A 10,655-nucleotide genomic window follows, 5' to 3' on the forward strand; every position below is an offset into this window, starting at 1 on the left:
TCACAAACCTCCAAAGTCTCTATCTTGGTGTGAATTCATTATCTGGGCCGATACCTTTGGGAAAAAGAAATTTGGGGGATTAGGGATTTAGGAATTTTGTTTTGTGGATTTGGAGAAAAAGAGAGAAGAATATATTTTGCCTTTCATTTGAAATGACTTATCAGTTGATCAACATGGATCATACCAGCTGACTAAAGGTGTTAAAAAACTAGGGGACTACAAGTGTTGAACATGTAAAGCGTGGGACCAAAAGTGAGAATGACCCTATCTAGTGGGACCAAAAGTGATATTTTGTCTATTACAAAATTATGGACTACAATGCAATTATGTGTTTTTAATGTTCAATTTTTTTGGAATATTAACATTGTAAAAAATTTTATCAATAATTAAATTTTAAGAATTTGAAAATTAGATAATGACGACTGGTGCTCCGCCTCCTCGGGGACGAGGACGTTGTCACGGTCGCCCCCGCGATAGTGGCCCTCCCTAGGATGAGCCACTATGGCTACACCAGTTGGCCCATCATCGAAGGTTGTGTCTCAGCCCCTGCCCATTTCCGCTGACTCCGACGCACTGGGGTTAGATGTGGCAGGAGCCAATAGTTTACAGGCCCCGGCCCAGTCGTGGGATGCACCACCGCCACCACCACCACCAGCGTTGTTACTTCCCCCACTGGCCCAGAGGAGTTATATTAGCCTTCTAGATGCGAAGTATGTATACTAATTTAGTTAATTGATTTAATATTTTTTATTTTGAATTAATTTTAATATTTAATTATTATTTTCAAGTCCGACCGTGATTTTCATACAGCAATCAATAATGCGTCCAAAGGGCATTATACGTAACCCTGGACCAACATATCATAGATCCCACATCAGCACCAACTATCTGGTTCGAGAAGTTGAAGGTAAGTATAATATTATTTATTTTTAATTGGAATTTATATTTTTTATGAAATAATTATATTTTTTTTATGTTAATTTTTCAAATGTCGTATTGGTGGGACTACGACGACGAGAGCATGTTCAAACTCGTCAAGTCACAGGCAAGGAAGTTCCTGCGGAAGCAGTTTGCTAACTTCTCGAACCGATTGGCCCGACTATTATGGCTGGCTGAGGAGATCTAGCATTAGCTCCTGGATTTCTGGATGAGCCCAGCATTCCAGGCATATTCGGCCAAGAATAAGGTCAACCAGGCAGCAAACTTGGAGGCAGCTGCAACCATTTACCGTGGGTGGTCGTCATTTATGGGGGCACACAGGCAGAAGATGGTAAGTATTTCAAATCATATTACAAATTTTATTTAATTTTTTTTATTTCTAATATTTTTTAAATTGATTTTTGAACAGGCGACACAACTTGAACGCCCTGTCACTCAGATGGAGGTGTCGAGAAGGTCTACAAAAATGAGGAGGACGGCCAGTGGAGCGGCTCGAGGGTGGAGGATGTCGTGGTAAGTAATTAAAAAAATTACATAATTTATTCTTTTAATTTTATATTATTTTTTAAATCTAATTACTTAACATGTTCGTTTGAGGATGATGGAGGAACATAAGAGACAGCAGAATAATGAAGTGCCTCCATTGTCCTCACAAGGCTCTGTGGCCCCAGACGAGCAACAATCTGGATGTCAGCAGTAGGTGGACGGAATAGGAGTCGAGAAGTCGGTCTCGGCTTCGAGGCCCACCACTCGATTGTTGGACCAATTGACTCAATTGATTGCTCCCTAGCCCTCGCCACCACATCCGTAGCACCCCGATATAGATGCTCGGGTGTTTGCACTCGAGCGCTACATTAGAAGCATCTATCCCAACTAGCCTGATTATCTAGTGCTCGAGGCTCCAGCTGATTCCCCAACACCCAACGGCGATGACGAACACGCGGCCACTGGGGATAATAATTTAGATTAAGAGTTTATGAGGTATTTCGTAAAAATACAATTTTAAAATAATATTTTAATTTTTGTAATTAAATCATTATTTTTTTTGTTATATTATGTGTGTTTTATATCAATTTATTTACTTAATTTTACAAAAAATAAATTTTAAAATATATTAAATAAAGATAAATTTAAATAAAATAAATATTAAAATATATTAAACAAATAATAAATCTTGTATCTGCATTTGTAACGGCATTTGTAATACACCTATAAAATGTATAATTGTCAGGTTGTTACAAAGAATGTGTCAAAAACAGTTACAAATTAAAACCCAGGCCGTTCCACCAACAGTTACAAAATAAGTAAAAAAATAATTACAAATGCAGTGCGAAAAATAGATACAAATATAATACAAAATAATTAAAAAGAGTATTATTCCAAATATCTGGTTTAAATCATACCAAAATGTGTTACAAAAATCGTTACAATAATATTTATTTAAAATCCAACCAAGCCACTCCAAATTAATTTTTTTTCATGTTACTGGTTTTGTAACGGCAACAGTAGACCGTTACAATAGCCATTACAATTTGTAACCACTTTTAACTTTGTAATGCCTCGTTTAGCCTCGATAGGCCTAGACGTTATAAAAAGAAAAGACGTTACAAATTTTAAAAAAAAAAACCGTTCAAATAAAATGATTTTTTTTGTAGTTCAAATCTATACAATTTTCCAGCGAAATAAAAAAAAAATTTAAAAACGTCCTATATTTTTAATAAGTTCAAAATTGTAAAAGAGCGAGATGGCATTCATTACACATAAATACAATTAATGATTCATGACAGTAAGATCATGAGATCAATTTTTATCAAAATTTTGAAAAGAATTAAAGCAATTCTTCTGCATATAAAATAATAATTAGTTATTGCGTTAAAATAGAGCTATCAACGGGCAGGGTAAGACCCTATCCAAACCATGCGCAAAAGAGATATATTTTATTAAATAATTAGTTGTCATTACACGCGATTCGTGCGAGCATAAAAAAAATTATAATGTGAGATTAAGAAAATTTTTCTCGTAAAAACAACAATCGTGGTTTGAGAGTGAGAAAGAAAAAAGTCTGTTAGAGGAAAGAAACCTGAGGCAATAGTAAAAAATACATTATAATTGTCAATTTAATAAAGACAAACAACTTATAAGAAAAAGAAATATGGAGAACTTTGATGTGTGAGCAATAATAGAGTAGTAGTTGAGATAAAAAAAATTATAATTATGAATTAAAAATATTAAAATTACTATTCTAACCAATCTTTAGTTAAATAAAAAAGTGAATTCAAGGATAAATTTGAGTATTTAAAATTTCGTACCACAAAAAATATTTTTTTTATAATAATATAGATAAGAGAGTACATGTGAGGAAAATATATGCTTCTAAATGTTTATTATTTTCCTGGCTGAATGTTATCGAACCACGTGCAAAATAATAATAGGTGAAAATCAGGACAATGCCATTCATGAATCTATTCTAACTTAGAAAGAAAGTTACGTTTCATTCATAACTCGCGATTTATGACGCCGCCACTAAAAAAAGAATAGACCTATAGCAATGAATTTTTGCAATTGATTTCATGAAATACTAGTTGGAAACCAGATTTGATTGACTTTTGCAATGAAATATCATAGGTAGCATTGCTATATAGCAACGGTTTTTTGTCCGTTGTAAACTTTCGTCGCAAAGTGCATATTGCTATATAGCAACGGTTTTTTGACTTTTCATATTTTGCAACGACTTGTGTAATGATACATTCGTGGTGAAGTCGATGGCCATTTTTGTAAAATTATTTTTGCAAAATCCGTTAAAAAAGTTTCATTTACATCAATATTTGCAACGTAAGTCATTGCAATATTGCAATGCATTTTTTGCAACGACATTCCGTAACAAATTTTGCAATGAAATATTTTTCTAATATCCATTGCAAAAGCATTTTCATTTACAACAGAAGTCATCGCAAAATTGCAATGCATTTTTATATCCATCGCAAATCCTTTTTCTTTGCAACCACATTTGCAATGTAATCATTGTAATTTTTTTCAGAATTTTGAAATTTAATATTTTAATAATAAGATTATATTTGATTTGACTCTAATAACCTATAAATTCAATATGACAAAAATCAAACATAATGTCAACTTGATGAATTCTCACCGTACTCATTAATTTTGATATTATTCGATAAAGATTGGTGAACGGTAAATAACCAATCCAATTGACTTTTGATCACCCATTTCAACATTGGGCTTGTTTTATATATTAAAATGCTCAATCTACTAAATTAAGACCCACAAACTAGGCTTTGATTTTCAAGTTTGGAAGGTGCAGCTCGGCCACAATATGGTAGCCTTTCCATATTTTCACTCTCCCATTCAAGCATACAAAAACACCACGACTCTTCCTCACTCAAAACTAAGCATTCAACCATCCTCTCTCTCCCTAACTGTCTCTTTTGCTCTCTTTGATATAAGATCAAGTGAAGATTAAAAGGGATTTTGATAAAATATAAAAACTAAAACATAGTGTTGTTCTCTGGAATCTGTATCTTCCACAAACTAAGTTTGATTTTCTCTAACAAGGAGATCAAAGCTTTTTCTTCTGTGTGTGGTGTGGATATTTTTGGAAAACTTCTATTTTTGAGTTTAAAGTGGAACAATCAACAAGAACGTTTGTTGATTCAAAAGAACAAAGATGTAACAACCATTTTATGTTATTTGTACCTTTTGTTCGGTTTCATTCATAGCCTCACATATATGGATTTTATTTGATTGTTCGTAACCCACATGTGTTACATCGAATGCCCAACAATCACCAAGGGAACATCCCTTAGTTGGATCGAAGTTTTTATGATTATAGCATATATCTCGCTTCTCGCGATTCCACTTTGTATTCCTGGGCCAATCCATTTTCCTTCAGTTTGTTGTAAAGAGTCATATACCTTTTGAAACCTCTTTGATCATCTAACTGACTAAACTCTCCATGCACAATTTGGACTTTAATTGTTTGAGATACATTAGACTAAGTCTTGCCAGGTTTTAGAAAATTAAAAAATCTACTATTTATATTTTACCAGCTCATTTTGCCACCAATCTACTAGGAGCCACTTGTAGAAATTTTAGGATGATGTGTCTTAATGTATTTGGAAGCTTTATGACGTGTCCGATCTAGCTGTATAACGATGCATCCGGTTGGAATGGTCTTGTTTCCTTGGCCTACTAGTCTAGCGAAACACAAAGTAAGCCTGTGGGCCTAACTTTCCTGCTTATCAACCAACTAGCTGATCACCATCTGGGTTGTTGGACAGAATTTTTTAGGATTTAGTCTGTGAAGTATTTTGAGGTCATCACATTCGAACCATTCAAAGCCCTTTCAAAATCCTATCCATTTCCCGAATGGAGAATAAACATAGTGAGTCTCTTTCCAGCTGCTTAAGAATAATGCAAATTACAGCTGCTTAAGGATATTGCAAATTACTGCTTGGAGTAGTAGACTACTTGAGCAAGTGGGCGAAAGTTTAACCCCTTGCCAAAATCACAAAAAATGAAGTTCTCAAATTCCTCTAGAAAGACATAATTTGCAGGTATGGTTTACCATATGTACTTAATTCTGACATGGTCGTCAGTTTCAGGATAGTAGAATCCAAGACTGGTGTGCTGATATAGGTATCCAACAATGTTTCACTTTAGTAGCCTACCCTTAAGCTAATGGGCAAGTAGAAGTTACAAACCGCAGCCTCATGCAAGGCATAAAAACCACGCTGGAGTAGGCAAGATGATAGTGGGTTGATGCCCTGACTAGTGTGCTATGGTCTTACAAGACTACCCCAGATGAACAATGAGATAGACACCTTTAACTTGGTGTATGGCTTGGAGGTTGTTATCCTTGCGGAAGCCAGGCTGAAAACCTACAGATGTTAGAAATGGTGATTAAAAAGCCAATTGGATTGGTGGTTTTTTGAAACCATTTAGGAATCTTTATGAATATGATATTATCTTGATAAATGTAGTAAGCATTCATCTGTGTCATCATGTATTTGTAGTGCTTACCATTTACGTCGAACGGTATTTTACCGTCACAACAAATGCCCACAGACCAATTGAATAACCCATGTAGTTCGGTTGTGCATTGGATGGCAGCTATGAAACCAACTTTTTAGGGTTGGTTCGCAACATTTCAATTCGAAGACCTCGAGACTGGGCATCGAGAGTGCTATAGAGACTTGCACTTAGTATTGCATTAATTGGATGAGTATCGTGTTTCATCGACAACAGACATGGGATGTCTATGCAATTTTACTGGATTAGTTGACAAGGTTGTTAACTGATTGAACTGACTCGCGGGAATCGTCATATGGAAGCCTTGGAGATTTGTCGGTATGACTTGAATTCCAGGCTCTGATAGTACAGGATTAGTCCTTGGACTCAACGAATCATGATAGTCGCATGCATATGATGGCTATATCCTGGATTTGGCAAGAGATGACTGTGTCGTTGATGTGGTTATTATAAGCCTTGTCCAGTGTAATCGGAGTATGTAGTAAGGACGGTGGATTTCAAGATATAATCCGTCCCCTATCAGTATATGACGGATATATCTCCTATGCGCTCTGAGATGGTTTAGACTCTCTATGTCTATGGCCATAGAGATTGGTCGAATAGAAAATTATTTCCTTTGTCGATCAATAAAGTAAATGCATCTCAAGTATTCAGCATAGTTGCCTGGTCCAAGATGGGAACCGACGCCCGAATCTATGCCCTAGACTAAGGCCGAGAGATGATCAATGGAAGGACCGTACTTGTATTAAACTCGAGAGCCTAAATGCAGGTTTGACTTAATTAATTGATTGGATCAATTAATTAGTGTTTGGGCTTAAATTTATTTAATTGAATTAAATGAATATTTGGACTTAGTTAGGCTAAAATTAGGTTAATTAATTATTATCCAATGGACTTTGGTTGGTCTTGATTTAATTTGATTAAATCAAACTCGGTGCATACTTGAAGTCTAAGCTCATTTGAGGGAGGTTGGAGCAAGTTAAGAAGGAGTTGAAACTCCTCGCCATGATGAACATGATGGAGTGGTTATTTCATCTTGGTTGGAGGTATATACATGTATGTGTATAGATTGCCTTGAAGGCAAACTTGGTAATTATTGAATTTTGAATTCAATTGTATGTAATATAAAAATCTACACACGTATCAAGCATAACCATCACATGAACCTTGAAATTTGCTCCTTTTTTCTCTAAAAAATATTCTCCTTTTTGTTCTATATTGAATTAGATTAAAGTTGGAATATAAAATAATCCGAAAGTACTTGTCAATAGTGTTAGTTTGGAGTTATATTTCTTCTTGTTCTTTGTTCTATCTAGAAATAGAAAAACAACTATATCTTTTCATAGTGTGGTGTGGACAAATTGGAAGGATTCTAATTTGGATCCTAAAGTGAACGGAACTAGAGAATGTAAAGGGAACAACGCACGTTGCTGCTCAACTATAGAAACAAAAAGGTAAAGTTTCATATATTATTTCTATGCATTTTGTTTCATCGTCTACCCTCCTGTCTAGCATGTTTATATGTTTATTATTATGCTTTTGAAAAACACCGTATATTCTGAAATTTCAAAGGGAACACCCTTTTGAACCGTTTCAATAATTTTTTTTATTTCACAACTCCACCGCGTTCCCCGGCCATACCGGTTCTTTTAGTTGGTATTAGAGTCTGGTTCGGTGTTGTGGCTTTAGGATTAACATGATATAATGTGTTGAGCATGAACAACGTGTTTAATTTGCTCTTGAAAAACATGTTTTATGGCTTTGAAGCATTGTTATATGTTTAAAAATTATGTATTAATTTTACTTTTAAACTATGAATATCTATGCATTTTTTGAAAATTGGATTTTCTGTAAATGCATGATTTTATTTTAGTTTTTAATTGTAGAAATTTAAAAAAAAAATAAAAAATGGAGTTGTACAGTCGTTGTTGCACTGTCGGCCGGTCACTGGCCAGCAGGGCGCGCGTACCGGCAGGGCAGCACCCTAGCGCACGCGCGCAGGCGGCAGCAACCAACCATCTATTGTCCGAACGGCTGGACCGTTTTGTGCTGTTTTTCCCGAAAAATTGAATTTTTTTTATTTCTGCATTTTTTATGAAATTATTAATTTTTGCTAATTTGAATTTTAGTTAAAATTGAATGTTTTCTAAAATTATATTTTGCATTAAATTTAATTTGGAAATGATTTCCAAAAAAACTTAAAAAATTGTACATTGGATGTATGGTAGATAATCATTCTTTAGTTGAATTATTAGTATGTGATTTTCTGCATTTAATTATATTTTTGATATTAGATATTGGATATCTATTGTTAAATACATGGATTGCTTTTGTTGTTTGACATGTTTATATTTGATATAAATGTGTTAGTTATTATTTATTCGATAAACAATGAGGATGATCATAAAGCCCATTGGCCGAATTTATGGTTTAATTTTATGTTAGATGAGGCCTGCGTGCCTCTTTGTTTTAATTCCTTCTTTCGTTTTTAGCCTTGAAATAAGAAGGCTTGCTTTCTCCCTCCTATTGTACTCCCCCCAACTTTTGATTGGGGTTTCCAATTTCAGTTGTAATTAGTGTAGTAAGGATTGTGAGGTTTCAATTATCTTTAATATATGTTTGTTTCCGAGGAGATGAAGACCTAAGCTCGTTGGATGGAGCTCATGATGGAAGAAGAACAAAGAGGAAGGCCCATTAGAATGATATATTTTGTAATAGTTAGGCCACATCCTAGATTGACCATAGACTCACTGCGGACTCAGTGGGTCACTTAGGATTGGGCTTGTGATCATCCAACAGGGGCGTGCTAGGCTTGTTTTCGCATGTGGTGTATGTTTTAATATTTAAAGTATGATATGTTTAAAATGCATCTGTTAAACTCAATGATTAAAACTGATGCATGCAAAATCTTATGATGATGAGATCTCGGTTATAACAAAACTTAACTCTCACTTGGATGGTCCAAATTAAATATTAGGCCCATAATGAATTGAAATTCAAATGTGTGTGGATGCTACCTTCACATCCATGGTCTCACGAGTCATGGCACGTTTGAAATGGAAGAAAACTACACTATTGTTGTGAATGAATGGAATATACTCCTGTTTCTCTGCCTCACAAGTCGTGGGGGCGGCAATTGATATATTCATTTGGTTGATGGGACGGGCCTAACACTGAGTAGCATGATTCGCTTGGAGTCCTCGGGATCATGTGAAGAGATAGGGCAAAATAACTTGGGGATCTCATTGGTTGGGAATGGTATACGTTACCTACCATAAAGTTGTTTTCATGTAAATCATAAAAGCGGGGCATGAAGAATTGCATTTGTGGACTCTAAGCCCACTAGGAAATGGTTTTCTGAAAATCCCACTTGAGAAAGGTAAGCTTTTCGAAAAAATAGTGGGACGGGTTAATGACTGAAGACCATGTTTTAAACTTGATATGTAATATTACAATAATATACTAAATTTCTGTTTACATTTGATGTAGATGTCTAAGAATCCACTTACTGCAATTCTTGAGACTAATAAATTTAACGAAATAGACTACAATGATTGGCTGCAAAATCTTAGGATTATCCTAGATTTCAGAACCAGACCTATGTTTTGGATAGGTCTTTTCCTCGGGCCTTGCAAGAAAGGTCCACATGCGAAGATCATTTGATGTTCGAGAAGTGGCATGAGGACAATCGAAAGGTTCGTAGTATAGTACTGACGTCAGTGGCCAATGATATCCAGAAACAATACGGTAGACATGATAATGTCCAATCGATAATGCTCCGCATGAGCCTAATTTATACGGTTTCAGGCTGGGATATTAGATATGCTATGACAAAAGCAAGATGATTGAAGGGTCTTCTATACAGGAGCATCAGTTAAGATGTTATTCCTTGTGGAGAAGCTCAAAGACCTCAAGATTGATCTTGAAAAAGAGACGTACATTGATGTGAGCATTCAGTCTCTTCCTCCCTCCTTTGACCCATTTATTGTGAACTATAACATGAATAGGCTTGAAAAAGACCTTCATGATTTGATAAACATGTTGGTCCAATATGAGGCAAAGATTGAAAAGTCTGCGCCGTTGGTATTGGTAGGGGAGACTTTGACCTCAAAAGTGAAAGGCACAGGGGCCGAATGCTGGACGAGGAAGAAGGGTAAGACAGAATCAGCTATTGCAAGAGCTTAGAGCGCTCCTGTTGCCCAGCTGGCATGGGCAAAGGGAAGAGGAAGGCGATTCGACAGTCATAAATTCCAAAAGATGTTTGCATTAATTGTGAAGAAAAATAGAAGAGGAACTGTCTAAAAGTCCTCTATAATCAAGGTATAAATTGTTATTGAGCCTTAACATGAGTATTACTACACTTCTTTGGTATTGGATACCAGCTGTAAAGCTCATATCTGCAAATGGTTTGCAGGTGGTGAAAAGGAGTAGAAGGCTGAGACAAACAATTCTAAAACTTAGAAATGGCAAGGTTGTTGCTACTGTGGTTAAAGGACTAGATTGACTTAGCGATTAGTGATAAAAGTTGATAGGATATAATTATGTAACCTAGCATGATCAAATTATATTTTTCCACTATTGGACAATTTAGATTACATGATTTTGATCAATAACGGTTATTTCATTTGACAAAGAATGGTTATTCTTGGTCTTCTAGGTTGTATTAT

The sequence above is a fragment of the Sesamum indicum genome, linkage group LG10, assembly GCF_000512975.1.
Source record: "Sesamum indicum cultivar Zhongzhi No. 13 linkage group LG10, S_indicum_v1.0, whole genome shotgun sequence".
Classification (NCBI taxonomy): Eukaryota; Viridiplantae; Streptophyta; class Magnoliopsida; order Lamiales; family Pedaliaceae; genus Sesamum; species Sesamum indicum.